Source organism: Podarcis tiliguerta (assembly GCF_965153285.1).
Source record: "Podarcis tiliguerta genome assembly, chromosome: 12".
In the NCBI taxonomy this organism is placed as follows: Eukaryota; Metazoa; Chordata; class Lepidosauria; order Squamata; family Lacertidae; genus Podarcis; species Podarcis tiliguerta.
Window position 1 is genome coordinate 19494383 of NC_139545.1, and position 18604 is coordinate 19512986.

The following is an 18604-nucleotide window of genomic DNA, read 5'->3' on the forward strand; positions in this document are numbered from 1 at the left end:
TGACCCCCGGGGGTGCCGATTCTCCCCGCTCCTAAAGGTGGGCAGCCCTGGCTTAGCCCAAGAGGCCGGTTTCCCCGCGGGCTCGCCTGCTGCGCGTCCCCAGGGGGCAGATCCACGCGTGACGCGCGCTTGGCTGGCTGCGCCCTGCGCGCCTGGCTGGCTGCGCCCGTTTCTCCCCGTTGCGCGCGGGCGTCGCCTGCCTCCCCACCCCCGGCGAGGCGATCGTGGGGCGGGCGGACGGGAGCTGAGTCCTCCTCCTCCTCGCCGCCGCCGCCGCGCCTCCGGCTCCCGGTGGGGCGCGTGGAGAGAGGGGGAAACCAGGTCACCAGCGCCGAGACAGACAAACCGGCTGGGGAAGGCAGTGGGGCTGGGGCGGACTCAGGTGGGGAGAAGAAGAAGGCGGCGAAGGAGGAGGAGGAGAAGGAGCCCAGGGCCGAGGAGGCGGCAGGACTTCCCCCATCGGCGGCGGCGTCAGCAGCAGCGCGCCCTCGACGGGCAGGAGCCCCAGCCGGGGCAGGACGCGCAGGCGAGAGGAGACCCGCGACGGATTTGCTCGCGGTGAGTGAGTGCCCGGGCTTTTTTCCCCTTTTCCTTTTAGCAAAGCAATCCGGAGTTGTTGTTGTTGGAGGAGGAGGGGGATCCACGCGCCGGATCCCCTCCTGACCCGGACTTCTGGGGCAGGAGTTCACAGCTGGACTTGGCCGCGCTGCCAGATGTTGGGTATTTTTAGCACCCGCTTGGCTTCGATCGTCTGAAGCGCATCGCTCTCGCCCGGGTGGGTTGTGCTGTTGTCTTTTTTTCCCCCTTTCCCCGAAGGTTTTCCGCGGTCGCGCTTCCCACGCAACGCCTTGCGATTGTTTACCGGGGAAGGGGAGCCTCGATCTCTCTGCATTTTAGTCTTTACAATTGGAAAGATGGGGGGGGGGGTAGCTGCAGAACGCGTGTGTATTTATATATCTATATCTATATGTGTGTGCGTTTAAATCCGACACCCCCCTTCAAACAGCCGAACGGGGTTTTCCAGACTGACGTTCGTTGGATGGAGCAGAATATTTCATCACAGGGCTTTTGGATTATTTATTTTTTGCAATTAAAAATACATTTCCCTCCCTCCTCCTTTTTATTATTATTATTATTAAGGGCTTGATGGCTCCGCGCGGCGTATGCTCAGTTGTTGACAAAAATCTGTGTTTTTTAAAAGAAAGGTCTCTGGCATAGTTGGTGCGGGCGCGATGCACGGAGCGGGTGGAAGTTTCCATGATGAGTAAGTTGTGTGAGCGCGGATCCTGGAGGGAGAGGCGCGCGGAGACGCGGGCTGGAGTGCGGGGACCCCCGGCTGCGCTGCCGCCTGTCCGCCTGGCTTCGGGGTGGTGGGTGCGGGAGAGACGCCTCCCTGCGGAAGGTGGGTGGCTCCCTTTTCGTGCTTGTCAGTTGCAGCGCTTCAGAATTGCCTCCTTTGGAAAAGGCATCCCTTTGCAAGATTTATTTCTGCAGCAGTGCCAAATAAACAAGGAGAAATGCTGTACTTAAAAAAAAAAAGTTTGCACTAATTAACAAGTTTTAAAAAAAGAGTAGAGGGAAACCCAAATCTATTAATAGTAATATTTATTTATTTTTATTTATTATATTTGTTTAGCATCCTTCATCCACAGATCTGATGGCAGTTTGCAGCATAAAAATACAAGGCAAAAACAGAAGAATTCTTCAGTTTAAAAAGTGCATCTTAGGGAACAGCAGACTCAGAAATGTTCACAGTTTATTTATTATTAGTTATGAATGTTTATAGCTCACCTTTCAACAAGATCCCCCCCCCCCGGCAGCTTATGAATATCAATAAAATAATCCATTGCTTCTTTATTACATTTATTCCCCCCCCCCTTCCTTCAACTCAAGATAGCCAACATAGTAATAAAGAAACTGTAGCTTGAAGACCTGGGGTGGGAGGTGGGGAACCTTTTCAGCCATGAAGCTCATTGCGTGAGGTTGGCGCCGCCATTTTCTCTCAGTCTAAGCTACCTTGGAGGGTTGTTGTTAGGACATAAGAGGCGAGGGGGAACACTCCATATTGCCTTGTGCTCTTATGAGGAAAGATGGGATATATATGGAAAAATAAATATTCCAGTCTCAAGAGAAAACAGTGAGATAGGGTATCATGGCGGTCCAACATGCATACAGCCCTCAAGGCCTTTTTTTGGTGGCCCTCGGCAACATTTGATGCCCACCTCCACAGCCCTTGTGCTGCCTTCTCAAAGCCAGGTAAGTGAGGTGCTGGGCTTTGGGAAGGAGGCGTGAGGCTTGGACAGGGTCCTAGTTAGGCCTGCAGCCTCCTTCCGAAAACCTAGTCAGTGCTTGAAGTTTCTGGTATAATTTATTCAACTTTTTTTTTAAAAAAATAAATATTTATTAGTTTTACATAAAAGTTGTACACCATAAACATAACATTTTCAAACATTAAAAAGAGGATTCTTTTGAACCTTGAGATCTCCTTCCTTCCCTTCACGGGTTCAAATTCTAAGTTTTATTCCTGCATCTTTTACTGTAATCTATCTATTATATAATCCTATTATCCAAAATCCATGTTGCTTTACAAGTGTCGTCGTATTCCTGCCAATGATTTCAACTGTTTACAGTGGTCTCTCAAATATGTTAGAAAGTTGTTCCAGTCCTTTAAGAATACTTGGTCTTCCTGATGCATATTCTGCATATTCCATCAGCTTGTTCTGCCACTCTTCTCTGGTCTGTACTTCTTCTTCTTTCCATCTCTGCGCAAGAAGCATCCTTGCTGCTGTCGTTGCCTATGTAAACAGTTGTTTATTTTCTTCTGGTAGTTCCGCACCTATAATGCCTAACCGAAAAGCCTCTGGTTTTTTAACAAAAGCTATCTTAAACATTTTTTCAGCTCATTATATATCATTTCCCAGAAAGCTTTTACCACCCCACATGACCACCACAGAGCCTCACACATCCTTAGCTCCTTCCTTGGCAGGGCAGCGAGGGCTGGCAGTGTGTGTTAAATTTTGGCCTCACAATAACAAGGCAGTGGGCTGCCCGCAGGTTCTGTACTATTGAGGCCTGCTTGGTATGGAAGGTTGGACCGCCCTGGGTTAGATGGAGAGATAGCTGCTGGCCAAAATTAATCCAGTTTGGGAGTAGCCTGCCCAAGGATGGGTAACCTATGGTCCCACCAGAGACTGAGGAACCTCAACTTCCATCAGCCCCAACAGAACGCTCAGGGAAGATGGGACCTATAGTGTGGCAGTGTTTGGAGGGTCACAGTTTCCCCATCCTTGTTCTGACTCTTGATTACAAATAGCACAGAAGCAGTAGCAGTACCAAGTTCACGACAGTCGCCATCCGATGCTTTTCTTGTTGGTGGCTGCAGAAGTTGGGCCATCTGCGATGAATCATTCTCCTGATAAGATCTGTCTAGCTGCTGCTTGCTTTCTAAGAAGCAAGGGCCTCTTCTCGAAAGGCACTCCTCCTCAGATACTTTGAGTCCCACCTTTCTCAGATATGCTGTGCAGCCGGTGAGTAATTCAGGGGTGAGGGAAAGGACTCGAGACAGGCTCAAGGACACTTTCTTCCCTGGCCAGTACGTCACCGGTTACTTAAGGCCCTAACCAGCTTGGACCAGGTGTCCTGAAGGGCTTTCTGTTTCTCCTGTGTGGATCCACCTGGCCTTTAAAATTTGCTGCTTCATCCTTCCTGAACGTGCCGCTGCCTTGGAGGCATTGTTGGTGGCTGTGTACAAAAATCCTCACCCCCGCCAATGGCAGTGTTCCAAAAGCATAGAGTAAACTCTTAAGTGGGGCTGATTGGTGCAAGTCGGTGGGTCTTCCTCCACCTTGAACATCCTGGTTGCAGAAGAACATAAGATGAGCCCAGTATTTGTGCTAGCTAGGGCAGAAGGTGGAGAGACACATTGCCTCACTCCTGAACCTTACCTTCCTCCAGGTTTTCACCATTGGTTTCAGTGGGGGGTGGGATTATGCTAGCTCTGATCAGGGAGAATGATGAAACCACAGAACCAGCAGATTGAAGGCTACATCTGTCCCAACTCCTGCAATGGAACACCACGTTCTTGGGTCTGACACCAGCTCCGGCCAACAGGAAACACAGGCAGCTCTTGAGCTAAGCCTACATAACTTTTTGTGGGTACAGCAGGGCCCTCTGTGGTGGAGGTGTTCACTCTGCCGGTGGAACTCTTCTCCGCTGGTGAGCAGGCACCTCAGCACAGTCCTCAGTCCCTCTAGCCAGCCTGTCTAGTGGTTAGGAATCTTCTGCCCAATGATCTTCACCTCTAGTTGTATTCAGCTGGTGTTTGAAGACATTACCCTTTAAGCAAACCTTTGATTCTGTCTGTTGTTGCAAAGTTTAATCTATCTACTCTTAACTTTGGCTTTCTGGACCATTTTTCATGCTGCTTTTGTTTTCGGTTGATTATGCTAATCGTTTTAATGACAGCTTATTTTTCTGTTTGTTTTTCCCATGTTAACCGCTTTGGCCAACTCCTTTCGGAAGGGAAAGGTGGGGTGTAATTTCCACCCCTTTAATGTATAAATGTCATTGGCTTTAGCAGCAAACATTTACTTCATCTGAATAACTACACTGCAAACTTAGGACAGCTAGGAATTTTGAGAAGAATCTTAGCATTCTCACCAAACCACCATTTTCAGGGTTCCTTTGGAAAAAACCATAACAGTTAACGTGGTATAAAACTGATACCGTATTTACTTGAGTCTAATGTGCCATCGAATCTAATGCGCACCTAAGTTTTCAGAACCTTGAAACCAAAAAAAGTATTTGCTGGTGAATGTAAATGTGCCATTGAATCTAATGCGTACCTTTATTTTTGCAACTTAATTTGGCCCAAAATGGTGAGCATTAGATTTGAGTAAATATGGTATAATGCTTGCAATGTTGATAAGGCCTATCATTTTAAGCTTGCAATAAGTCCCACTGGTATATCTTTGGATATATTGATGTTACTAAACTTATATCAGCTTTATACCACTTTAATTATGATTTTCCCCAGAGTAATGTCACTTGCTGTGGGTGCTGTCAATACTATGCTAAGAAATCTCTAACTCGAAAAACTATAGTTCCTTTCGATGAAACAATGACTTAAATGAGGTGGAGTCTGAAGGGGAGATGTTTCTTTCTGAGTATCTTGCAGTGAAACGGTTGCCCTGCATCTAGTTAATAGAATATTGGAATCAAAGGGGCATAAGTTTGATTTGTAGACTGAAATCCACATAACGAAAACTACCATAGAGATATCAAAATTTTATAAAGTAGGCGGTCCACAGCTTCACTTTTGTAAAAACAGGGGGCCCACATACTTACCTAATTGGGAACCAATGATTCAGATGATCAGATAACGATGAGTTAAGCAAATATATGCCAAGATATGTTGGGGGGCAGCTTTGTTTATTGTTTTAACTGGATATATTTATGCTCAAATTCCAGTGTGGGTCTCCTAATAGCCCACAAAGATAACATTCAACGTTATCCATCTTTCCTTCGGAATGTGTATGTGGGTGTATATTGCAATAAAAGATACTGCTAGCATTTCTTTTATCGGTATATAAATTCTTTGGAAAAAAATGTTGTAATTTCATCCATAGTCATTGGAATGATTTCACTGATCAAGGCATGGTCTTAAAGTCAGACGCGTTGGGTTCAGAACCGATACCAGGAAGAGGAAATGACTGTGATAATATACGGTGTGTTAAACACACTTTTTAAAACGTTTACTTGGGACTTAAAGGTGTCTGACTGGCAACATCAGACACTGTGTCTTTTATTTAGCCACAAAGCAAGTATTTAATGGACCACAGCAAAACAAGATTCCTCAGGGTAGGTCTGATCCTGTGGTTAGAAGATTTTGGAGATCAGGCCGTCAACTTCCTGGCAAGAAGCCTCCTCAAATACAGTCTGGGAAAGATGTTGGGAAAAATATAGTTGAGTCTCCATAGTTGTGCAGCATTTGGAGTCTACTTGGTCAGAGTTACTGAGAGCCAGTTTCAGTCATGGTTTTTGTGGTATGATGGCCTTTCCACTAGTATCTGGCCGGAGATCATCATCTCCAACTTTGTTTTGTCCTCTTAGGCTGCAGTCTACTTATTCCTTAACTGTTCCATTGATTCTTATGGGCATATTCCGGAGTAGCTTGTATTTAGCAGCTGTCATTTGATGTGTGTGGATGTGAACTTCATGCATCATGGTTGACATCAAATATTTCTTGCTAGCTCCCCTCCCCATGTGGACATCCTCACCACTTTGCCTTCTGCACTGGCTGAATCAAAGGATACTGATGTTGTACTATGTTGATTCCATTGGGGGAAGGAGATGGGATTGCAAACTCTGAACATTTCAGTGGCTTACAGAGAAAAGGAATGAAGACACAAGACATTGGCTTCAGTGAGTGGAGATGTAGTAGAGGCTAGAAACGATGGCAAAGGAGAAGGAACTTTGTGGGTTGCAGATATTTCTTAACACTGGAAGCCCCAGCTTCTTGTTTCTGATATTTTGTAGAGGTGTGATGCAAATGAGCATTTTCTCCGAGTTGCATGTACTAGAAGTTTTCTTCATGATTTTTAAAGGGATGGCAATAATAGGATGTATAGTGTTTTTATTGACTGGGGGATTGATCCCTGGTCTAAGCAGGCAAAGTTCCTCAGTTTGTAAATGCTACCACACCAGCTCTTACATGATCTTACACAAATAACAATAATATTACTTAGCTTTGTTGCTGCATGGGAAAATCAGGATAAGAGTTGTTTACTGAAAAGTGCCTAATTCTGCCCAAATTGCTATGTTTTGCATTGTTTAGTTAGTATAACTCCAGGCACACCATCTCAAGGTCTCCTGATCACAGTGACAAATGCTAATCTTTATATATTGAGTTATTTACATACTGGTTTGATTCTATTAATTTTCACAGGTGACCCACCCTCCTCAGTGGTGGTTCCATGTAGTTTTCAAATACGTGAGGTAGAAAATTGAGGCAGAGAGACTGGACCTTGGCCAAGGCCACCCATTCAGCCCATCAGGGACAAAATTGTACTCATCTGCTCCTATGCTGTAGCCATTGGATTTCACTACCCATTATATGACCTTGCCAAATAGCTTTAGGCAAGATTCTCCCTTCCCTTATTGGTACTGGCAATTTATTTATAAAGGCTCATCTAACAACATTTGAGATACCAAGCTTAATTTTCTTCTACTCTGTTTTGGTTGACAGAGGCCTTATTTGAAAACAAAATTAGGTAGGCCGATGTTTTTCAGCCTCTGGTTTCACTATCGCGCCATGAAAAAACTAGTGTACGATAGGGTGATGGGGGACCGCTCTTCAGCCTGAGGGCTGCGGTCCATCATGGACCACCTTTTGGGGACCTCATGCCCATGGAAGAAGTGGTCTGAGGCAAAAGTGGGCAGAGGAAATAGATGTGACTTTCATATTTGCATCGTAAGCAGATTTTCAGCCACGCAAAAGTCGAGAGGTTTCTACACCTGTCTCCATCGAGGCAAGCAACAGGCGTTGTCCCAATTCCAGGAAGGGAAAAGTACCCAAGGAGGGTGTGAAGTAGAGCCTGGGGAGAGGCGTAATTCAGGGAGAGGGGTGTAGTTAGATGACAATATAGCAAGGTCTTGAGGGTTGCATTTGGGCAGGCATAGGCAAACTCGGCCTTCCAGATGTTTTGGGACTATAACTCCCATCATCTCTGACCACTGGTCCTGTTAGCTAGGGATGATGGGACTTGTAGTCCCAAAACATCTGGAGGACCGAGTTTGCCTATGCCTGCATTTGGGTCTCTCAAGGTTTGAGAGTCCTCACTCTTGTTCTAGACTTACCAGGGCGGATTTCATTTAAATCAAATCGATTTCAATCACAATTTCAATCACTAGTCAGTAAGACTTGATTTAAATCATCCCCCCCCCCCCCAGAAAGACTCATTCTTGCTGGTATCATCTTAATATTTACAACCAGAGGAAGGTTTCATATTTGGAATAATGAATTTCCAGAGTAGTTTTTACAGTTATATCAGAAATTACTGATTTGGTTATACTATCAGAAATACATAGGCAGATAATTATGAAATTATTGTGAGGTTTAATAAGTTAACTGTTTCTATTTGGACAACTTTTCTGCTGTACTTTATTGGAAGGAGGAAAACAGTCATTTCCTTAATAACAATTTAAACAATTTATTTAAAACAAAAACATTATAACATATGTATCCATGTTTGCTAACTGATTTTAAAAAACAAATCTTAGACTGAGTTTCAGCACACATTGCCTTTTAATTCTTTTATTTTGTCCAAAATGTAACTTAAATAGAAAACTATTTTGAGAATGATTTTTTCCCTCCAAAAGCATTTTATTTTAAAAATCCAATTAAAATTAAAAAATCCAATTTAAATAAAAAATGATTTTTTTAAAAAAAGAATCATTGATTTTTATCCATCCTGAGACTTACGCAGTTGTCCCCTGAAGCTGTATATTACAAGGAACTATAGGTAGCTGTATTTTAGGTAAGCTTGTCCAAAATTGCACATCTTCATATTGACAAACCCCTGGTCATTTTTGAAGCGATGGCAGAGTCTCCTAGTACGCAATCTGAAATAGACTGAAGAAGACTGTATACTGCTGTGAAAAGCAGACAGAGATTTGCTTTCTTAAAATTAGTACTTGGAACACTCTTTTGCAGAGCTTTCCTATTTGGTCTTCCCCAGAGAGCGCTCCTTAAAAGCCAATGTACATGTTCCATTTTCCACTTCTCTTGTGTAGACATTGAAATAAACACCACTGCAGTGCATTCAGGCTCCAGGCCACATAGTAAATCTTGCAGGCTACCATATTTGCCAGTGATGCAAGCTAAAAATAAAAATAAATGTGTTTATTATAAAAAGTCTTGGGTAATCAAACATGTAACAAACTGTATCTCATAACTTTACATAATGAGTTATGCTTCGTGCTGCTCCAAATTTTGTTTTCCGTTTGTCTGCACGTAACCCTTGAGAGAATGTTTAAGTATGCGCACTTAGGCTTGAATAAACTGTTTCCTTCAGACATTGAAAACATATGAAGGTGATTGTCTCTGAAGTCCACTATGATTACTTTTTAAACGCTTATTGCTGAAGGGGGTAAATGTAGATTTCCAAGAACAGATGCACAAAAATTCACAGATGTATTTTATTTGTTTGTTTGTTTATTTGTAACAATTACAGTGTTCGTTACCAATTCCCCCTCCCCCTCTCTCATGCATACAGGCACACAAATAAATTATTACCTCTTTTTTACTATTCCTACATTCAGCTCCCATGCATACACTAACACCAACATAGTATTCCTATACTATAGGGTCGCGGGTGGCGCTGTGGTCTAAACCATCAGGCAGGCATCAAGCACATCCGTCAAATAATAATAATAATAATAATAATAATAATAATAATAAATAAATAAATTTATTATTTATACCCCGCCGATCTGGCTGAGTTTCCCCGCATAACACATTATTAGTTTCCCAAATAACACATTGTGGGTTATTTGCCGCCTTGCCACCCTCAGTTTCAAGACCAGCGCTCCTTTATTCTGACAGGCTTTGGCCTTACTGAGTAGTTCGTGTTTTAACTATTGATTCTTATTTTTGTCTGTCGAGCCTGTCTCCATTTTTATCTTATACTGCTTGCTTTGTATTTTATTTTATTATGAACTTGTGGTTTTAATTATTCCAAGCCACTCTTGAGGAATGTAACTGATAATTAAGAGTAATTAAGGCAATACAGTGGTACTTTAGTTTATGAACTTAATCCGTTCCAGAAGTCCGTTCTTAAACCGAATCCGTTCTTAAACTGAGGCGCGCTTTCCCTAATGAGGCCTCCTGCCACCGGTGCCTTTCTACCGTTCGGATTCCGTTCTTAGACTGGGACACTATTTCTGGTTTTGTGGAGTTTGTAAACTGTTCTTAAACCAGACTGTTCTTAAACCGAGGTACCACTATAGAGTCAAACCTTGGTTGTTGAACGTAATTGGTTCCGGAAGCCCATTCGGCTTCCAAAACATCGAGGCACGGCTTCTGATTGGCTGCAAGAGCTTTCTGCACTCAAGCGGAAGCTGTGTTGGATGTTCGGCTTCCAAAAAGCGTTTGGAAACTGGAAGACTTACTTCCAGGTTTTCAGCGTTCGGGAGCCGAAACGTTCAAAAACAGAGGTGTTTGGCAACCGAGGTTTGACTGTATGTGAATTCAACTGGAAAGAGATAAAATAAATCTATGCCAAGTACACAGAAGGACTGCAGTGGAACAAGTGAAGCTTTACATCACATCAGCATCAGCATCAATTACCGTATTTTTTGCTCTATAAGACGCACTCGACCATAAGACGCACCTAGTTTTTAGAGGAGGAAAACAAGAAAAAAAATATTCTGAATCAAATGTTGTTGAAGAGGCTTTGTGTGGCTATCCCTGAAGCCAGAACAGCAAGAGGGATTGCTGCGCAGCAAGAGGGATTGCTTTTCTGGCTTCAGTGAAAGCAACACAGCCTGCATTCACTCCATAAGACGCACACACATTTCCCCTTACTTTTTAGGAGGGAAAAAGTATGTCTTAGAGAGTGAAAAATACGGTATATCCACCCCTCTTCCTGAAGAAAACAAGAAACCCCTGGGAGCAAATCGAAGTTATAACCAGGAATGTACCTAAGGGTTGCTTAGGTTGGCCCTTGATATAAATTTGATCTGGGTTGCCATATTTCAGAAAGTGAAAATCCTGGCTTTTGTCTGGGAAATTCTGGACGCATTAATGACATCCTATGTGTTTCTGACATCTTCCTTGAATTTCCAAATCCCTGCTCTTTCGAGAACTCAATAGGTAGAATCTAAATATTAAATTCCCACCAGGACGATTTTTAACAACGTTAAAAATACCCTCCAGCTTGCGACATGTGATGAGTTTTCCTCCACACCTAGATAAACAGAGCAAGCGTTACTGCTTCTTAATTTGATCGTAGGACAGGCAGATATCGAGCACCAGCAGTTAATTTTCAGAAATTACTGCTGGTTCAGAGTTCACAGGTTGGCGAGGGAAGCATGTGACTTGTGGCAGTAGTTGGTGGCTGGTGCTGAGCCGAAAAAAATGAGCTTCCTTTTGACTCCCTCAGAAGGAAGAGGGAGTTCATTACCCTTCAGCCGCTGCTGAGAGGCAGGGACTGAATACAGCTGCAGTCCCCACATGTTGCAGGCTGCATCATCAACTTTACAGGGAAGACCAGCCTTCCGCTTACCAGTATCCTGCTGTGCTGACTCATTTTTTCACTCCGACTGATAGAGGTAATGAAAGGTGTGAAAGCAAGCTGAGAGAGCGGAGAATATTGTGTGGCTTTGAAACGATTTTTACTGTTGCCGATGCAGTTATATTATTAGACCTCTGCTTTAGAAAGGGCATCAGCGAAAACATATCTCTTCAACCAGGCCTTGTGCCCTTTTTCGAGTGGGTTGTGGGAGAAGGAATTATAGGTATACGTTTTCGTTCGTATTTTTATTAAATATTTTGTGTTTTTTATAATGTCATTCTATATTGTGAACCACCCTGAGATATACGGATGAATGGAGGTATACAAATTCTAACAACAACATCAACATAATAATAATAATAAATTTATTATTTATATCCCACCCATCTGGCTAGGTTTCCCCAGCCACTCTGGGCGGCTTCCAGCAAAATATTAAAAATGCAATACAGTGGTACCTCAGGTTACATACGCTTTAGGTTACATACACTTCAGGTTACAGACTTCACTAACCCAGAAATATTACCTCGGGTTAAGAACTTTACTTCAGGATGAGAACAGAAATTGTGCTCTGGTGGTACGGCAGCAGCGGGAGACCCCATTAGCTAAAGTGGTTCTTCAGGTTAAGAACAGTTTCAGGTTAAGAACGGACCTCCGGAACAAATTAAGTACTTAACCCGAGGTACCACTGTACAACATCAAACATTAAAAACTTCCCTAAACAGGGCTGCCTTCAGATGTCTTCTAAAAGTCAGATAGTTTATTTCCTTGACATCGGGTGCCACTACCGAGAAGGCCCTCTGCCTGGTTCCCTGTAATACAACAGTTGATTTAACAACAACCGATTTAAAAAACAACAACATTTCAAATGTATTTTAAAATATTGGTAAGACTAGTTACCTGCTGCAGGAAACATTGTGAGCCTGCATTTTATTTTTAATGCTCATAGACAGCATTAGAAAGGTTGTTTGAAGTTCTAAAAAGGTTATGCTATGGACTTGTGATACCATGTGCTGTGTGGATTGGTGTGGCTTACTGAGAACAGAGTAGACCATATGAGTGGATAGCACCACTTTACAGTGACTGGAAATATTCAAACTGCTTGTTTGAACACAGTTGAAATAGAGGGGAGGAGAGAGAGTTGTGACTGCAGCCATTAGTCACAATCTAGCAAGGGACTCCCACAAGTACAGACAGATTTTTCCATGTTATATTTGCGAAATGACTATTTAGGTCATGGGGTCTGGATATGTGTGTGTTTTGCTGGATTGCAGCCTGGTGTTTCAGACTATATAATTTTTTTCCCTTCTTCCCTGTTGTGGAGAGGGTAACCCCAGAAACTCATGGTGCTGCCTCCTCCATTAAAGTAAATGGGTATTTTCCTCTGTGCCCACAGCATGTGGGAGACTCTGGATCTGCTGGTTTTAAAAATGTGCTTAACTTAATCTTTTCATTTTGGCGAACATTAAGATTCACCTCAATGTTATTACTAGCAACGGTAAGACGAAATTAATACTATTCTTCATTGTGGACAGTAGCAGGAATTTCTTCCTCTTTTTCCAGTGTTTCGAATCCGTCTTCTTTCAGATTCCCCTAGGCCGTGTTGAAGAACTAAATGTGAAAGTACTTATGAAAGCACACTAGAAACCAGTGTTAATTACTTCTCTTGCCAGAGCCAAACTTAGTTTAAGTGGAACACTATTATTTCATGTTTAAGAGCTCATTCATTTCTGATAATGTTTTTTTAAAAAAACGATTACAGTGGTACCTCGGGTTAAGTACTTAATTCGTTCCGGAGGTCCGTTCTTAACCTGAAACTGTTCTTAACCTGAAGCACCACTTTAGTTAATGGGGCCTCCTGCTGCCGCTATGCCGCCGGAACACGATTTCTTTTCTCATCCTGAAGCAAAGTTCTTAACCTGAAGCACTATTTCTGGGTTAGCGGAGTCTGTAACCTGAAGCGTATGTAACCTGAAGCGTATGTAACCTGAGGTACCACTGTACTAGAACTGAGAGGGTACAAGAACTGAATGGGAACCAGAAAATAGTTAGCTCTGGGGTCTCAGGGAAGGCACATCTCGCTCTTCTGTAAGCTGGGCAAGGAGCATAGGAACATGGAAACCTGCCTTAAACCAGGCCTGCCTGTTTGTTCATATAGCTCAGGGCTCTGAATGGCAGAAGCTCTTCAGGATTTGAGGCTGAGGTATTTCCCATCACCTGTTAACTGATCCTTTAAGCTAGGAAAGTCAGAAATTGAATCTGGGACCTACTACTTGTCCCCCACCCCTTGCACTGGTATATATGACTAAGCTCATACCCTCCAGCATTTCACTGATGAAAATAGGGACGTCCTCTTCATTATTATTATTATTATTATTATTATTACCCAGCCCATCTGACTGGGATGCAAAATCTATACTAGTTGTACTTTGGAAGTCAAATGGAATCTGTTCCAGAAGTCAGTTCGACTTCCAAAACGTTCGAAAACCAAAATGTGGCTTCTGATTGGCTGCAGGAAGCTCCTGCAGCCAATCGGAAGCCACAGAAGCTGCGCCGGACGTTCGGCTTCCATAAATAATTTGCAAACCTGAACACTCATTTTCGGGTTTGCGACGTTTGGGAGCCAAAATGTTTGGGAACTAAGCTGTTTGACTTCCAAGCTACGACTGTATTTACAATGTAATTAATTTAAACATACAGTTTTTAAAATGTAGATAAGGCACGGGTTGTTTTTCAAACAGCTTGTAAATATAGCATCTACTGATCATGCCTTTTGCTGTTTGTAGAAGAATCACTAGGCTTTATTTAGGTCTCTTGGTGATAAAATTCTGCGAGGAGTGAATAATAACAATTACTTAATAGTTGTGCTGATCCGCTTGCATAGTTCTGTTAAGTTTGAGTAAAGCAATGTGTCACTTTTAATGCAGAGTAGTATTCAGCATCATTTACTAACTCAAGAAGATCCACCCTTTTTGTCACGTTCATTATGCAGAGTTGCAATATAGTTATGCATTAAGCATAATGCTTCAGTTTAGTTTGGGCTTGACTGCCGTTTAAAATTCCTCCATGACTGCAGCATGCCACTGTCATGTCTGGAGTTGCAGTGAGTTATGATATATGAGACCAGCCATATTTACATACTTCAATTTACAGCAAAGTGTGTGCCAAAGTTAAAAAACAACGGCACGAAATTATGCTTCCCTTCTTGTTTCCATCCTTGAGTTCAAGCCCGCTCCATACAGCTTGCTACTCTCTAGGTCTAGAAGAGTCTGGCACCACCCACCCCCATTTTATATGCTTTTAATGCAATAGGGATGAAACATTGAAGGTATTTTTTGGAAACAGAAATTAGAGGCAAAAGCAAGGGACAAATGAGGATGGTGGTAGCTTCATTGTACTAGCTGTCAGTCGAGGTGCATACTTTTGCATCCTGAGAAGCTTATTGTCCTTTAGGTTAGCGTGAAAAATGGTACCTTCCAATGTATGGCGTACTGTTCTTCCCTATCTCCATGTTGAAAATGGTTGCTATTAGGGCTGGGCGATACCTGGTTTTCAGCATCGCAATATATCACCAGCCATAGCTGTCAAGTGTCCCTTATTTGGCGGGATAGTCCCTTATCCAGCACCATGTCCCGCTGCTGTCCCTTACAGATGAGGCTTCGTTTGGCTGCTGGCTGGGCTTTCTGCCTTTAGCTCAGAGGGGCTCAGAAGTTGAACATACCTGTGCCTGGAAAATTCCTTATTTTGGCTGCTGATGCCTTATTTTTGAGGCTGCTGGTCCCTTATTTTCAAATCTGTAAGTTGACAGCTATGTCACCAGCTGAACTTTGCGATATACCAATATATCACGCTGTCTGAAATAAGGATGGTACAGGCATTGGCTGGCTTCACGGTTTTTCTAGCATCGTGATTTTTGCTGGCACCTGGTTTTTTGATTTGCTGCTCCCTGCGCGAGGCAGGGAAGACCAGAGCTGGCAGAGTTAACTGGGTTTGCAAGAATCAAGAGAAGCAGTGGCTGGCTTCATGGTTTTTCCCATGCTGTGATTTTTGTGTAGCGTGTGTGTGATTCATTATCTTTTGCCAGGTCAAAAATTATGAAACTGATAATCACAATATTGACTTCAACCTAGCTTTGGGTGATATATTGATTTCTCACCCACCCCTAGTTGCTCTGTGTTTTTAGCTGTATGAATAGTGTTATTTGAGAGCTGGAGTTGCCATAATATTCCATGTTTTCACTGCTGGCAGTGACTTCTGCAAGTCTTGCTTGCCAGATGCTACTGACATCTGGTGAGCAAGACCTAGGGGTGAAGATGGCAAGTCCTGGAGGGCAAGAATATTTTCTGATTATGCAATTCCAATTTGATATCACATGATTTCATCGTTGGGTTGCAGATGCCAATTTCACACAATACAGTGATTTAATTAGGGAGGGTGACAGCGGAGGAGCGGACAAAACCAGATTATTCATTTGAAATTGGGCGAGACAGAAAAGAGGCAAGTTGTTTTGCTAATACTTGTTAAAAGCAAAATGGCAGCAATATAAACACTTATGATATATAAAGTACATTGTGCTTTAAATCATCTTAATCTTGAAAGTAGGACTGTATGAATACTTTACTCACTCATTTTGAGTACACTTGCTCATTTTGAGTATGTGATACCTTAAACATACCACAAGCAATTACACAGTAAATGTACGTATTTGGCATTGTGAAATGCTGCACGGGGCATTTTACTTTTCTTGCTCCTTTTCACTTTCAAATTGCTTTTCAGAAAACCATCTAATTCCACATAAGTGAAAATGGAAGAACGAGAACCTTTTAAAGACAAATATCACTTTGAACTCTGCATTGGTCAAATGGACATTTCTCCCAACACACACATTTTTCAATGCCAGTATACACATTTTTGCAAGCAATGTCCCTAGTATGACACATTTTTGCATGCTATCGTCACTTTATATTTGGGTGTTTATGCAATCCCATCAAAGAAATGCATTTTTGTACATACTATTTGGTTGGTGAACCACATCACAAAATTCAGAGGAGTGCAGATTTTTAAGGGATAGCTGTGCTTTGCACACTGTTTCAAGAAGGTGCAAGTCAGGTAGTGTATAACTACAATGCAAAACAAAACTGACTTCTTCCCCCAACCCTAACTTACACTAATTTTAGCTGCATTGAATTTACCACTTCAACAACATGCTCCGAACTTCCATTTACTATACTTGAGCTTCACTTTAGTCAGTTGCTCTGCTTTTGAATTAAAAGAGTTTTTTAGGATTGCATTCACAAACTCATACTTCATCTTGTGCTGTTATAATTCAGCTGTGATTTTGGCAGGGGTAGTCGTTCCCCTCGTGCTTAGTCATAATTTCTGTCACCTTATGTAACAAGGCATCACGGCTCACGTTGAGTGCTGCGCTTAAAATAATTGCACGGGAGACATTTAAAAACATTTTTCTCCCTGAATTATACCTTGATTATATTTGAACTTTCCATTTCTGTATTGTCTTGTGCTTTTATTCAAAACACCAGCTCAACACTGACACTCCCCATAAAATTGCTTTCATAAATATAAAGGTTTTAAGCAGGCATGTGCATAATAATTCACAATCAAGGTTGCCTTTTTTAGCAGTTGGGTTTTTTATGTTTAAAAAAATCACTCATATTTTATTCACCTTATACACACACACACACACACACAACCTCCAGGCATGGATTCCAATAACAAATGCGGAATCACCTAAGTACACACCCACCCGATGATATTTCCCCTTTTGATATCATATATTATTGTTTCAACAACAGTATGTTTGAAAAGCAGTCTGGTAATACTTTTGTTTCTTGCACGTTCTTGTATATTCATTACATCACTGTATTTGTTCTTTCATTGGTGGCTGTTAAATCCACAGCATTGCTAATACCTGATCTAAAATGCCCATTGACAATGTAAACATGGAGCAAGGGTGCCAACTTGAATAAAATATTGAGGGGGCCCAGGTAAGCCCCATCCCGCATAATCGATCACATGACGCAGTGCACACACACCATTTGAATGGCAATGCTCATCAACACGGCTGCGGCAGTGGGAGCTCTCTCAAATATTTTATTGGGGGCCTTGAGACCCCTAGGAGTTAGCTCCCATGACATGGAGACAGTAGACACTGTAACCCTACAGATTGTCGAGACACTGCAGCTTCCTTTCCACACATACATAATACAAAGTACAGTGGTACCTTGGGTTACAGACGCTTCAGGTTACAGACTCCATTAACCCAGAAATAGTACCTCAGGTTAAGATCTTTGCTTCAGGATTAGAATAGAAATCGTGCTCCGGCGGCAGCGGGAGGCCCCATTAGCTAAAGTGGTACCTCAGGTTAAGAACAGTTTCAGGTTAAGAATGAACCTCCAGAACGAATTAAGTTCTTAACCAGAGGTACAGAATGCTAGTTCAGAGCTGTAATTGATGCAGATGTAGCTCCTGGATTCAAAGCTGCTCTTTCCAATGGCAGTGGGACCCTCCAGACTGGTTTTATGTTTAGTTTTGGTGTGTGTGTTTTTTGCAGGTGTATTTTGTGACATGTCGCTGACACAATAATAGTGCATTAGTGGTAGAATTATACTGGATTGTCCAAGCGCCATTCTGCTTTATTAGTTGCTCTGTCATTAAGGAACACTCAAATTTGACTTATCAGGAAGAGTTGCTAGGCATATTTTGCCACCTTCCTTCAGAAACATGTCAATTAATACTATATCATTTGCTCTGCATAATCCAATATTTCAGTTTTGTAGTACTGCAGGAAGATCATTCGGGGGTGGGGGGAGGAGTGTTTTTTATGGTGGAAGCTACTTAAAGAAAGTTGCTTGCTTGTTTTTCTCCGGCCTTGCCCAATAAACATAAAACGAACAGAGAGAATGCCATATGTTTACTACGGAGTGTTTTTCCTTTTCCTGAACAAATGAATCCTGAACAAAAACTCCATTCAGGAAGCAGTTTCCAGCAAGTATGCAGTTACCGTGGAGGCCAAATTAGAGCAAGCAACTTGCTGAAAGTAGCCTCCAGCAGAAGTAGCACATTTTCCTGATGGGATTTCTCCATGGCGCACACAACTGAAATATTTGGGGTTATGTAGCAAATTATATACTATTAAGAGAACAATGTAAAGACAGGTTTCAGAATACATCTGACAAAATATGCCTATGAGTTCTTCTTGGGAAATGAGATTAGATGATTCACTAATGATGAAGTGGCCCGTTGCCTTCACAAAGGAAGACAGTTAATTCATGTAGAGGCTCCCATCACTGGCA

General features: G+C 42.4%; 1 protein-coding gene across 5 annotated transcripts in view; it reads left to right on the forward strand.

Moving 5' to 3' along the window:
• The window catches only part of THRB (thyroid hormone receptor beta), a 174394-nt gene that overhangs the window by 21587 nt on the left and 134203 nt on the right, over positions 1-18604 (forward strand). For 2 of the 5 annotated variants that reach the window (XM_083405115.1, XM_083405119.1), the window contains exon 1: positions 237-558. The exons of 1 other annotated variant lie outside the window; for it this stretch is intronic. The gene's annotated coding sequence lies outside the window, so the exon portion shown is untranslated. Of the gene's footprint in view, positions 1-187; positions 559-11172; positions 11332-18604 lie in introns of those variants that run through there. 2 more of the 5 variants (XM_083405118.1, XM_083405117.1) reach the window with 2 other exon arrangements.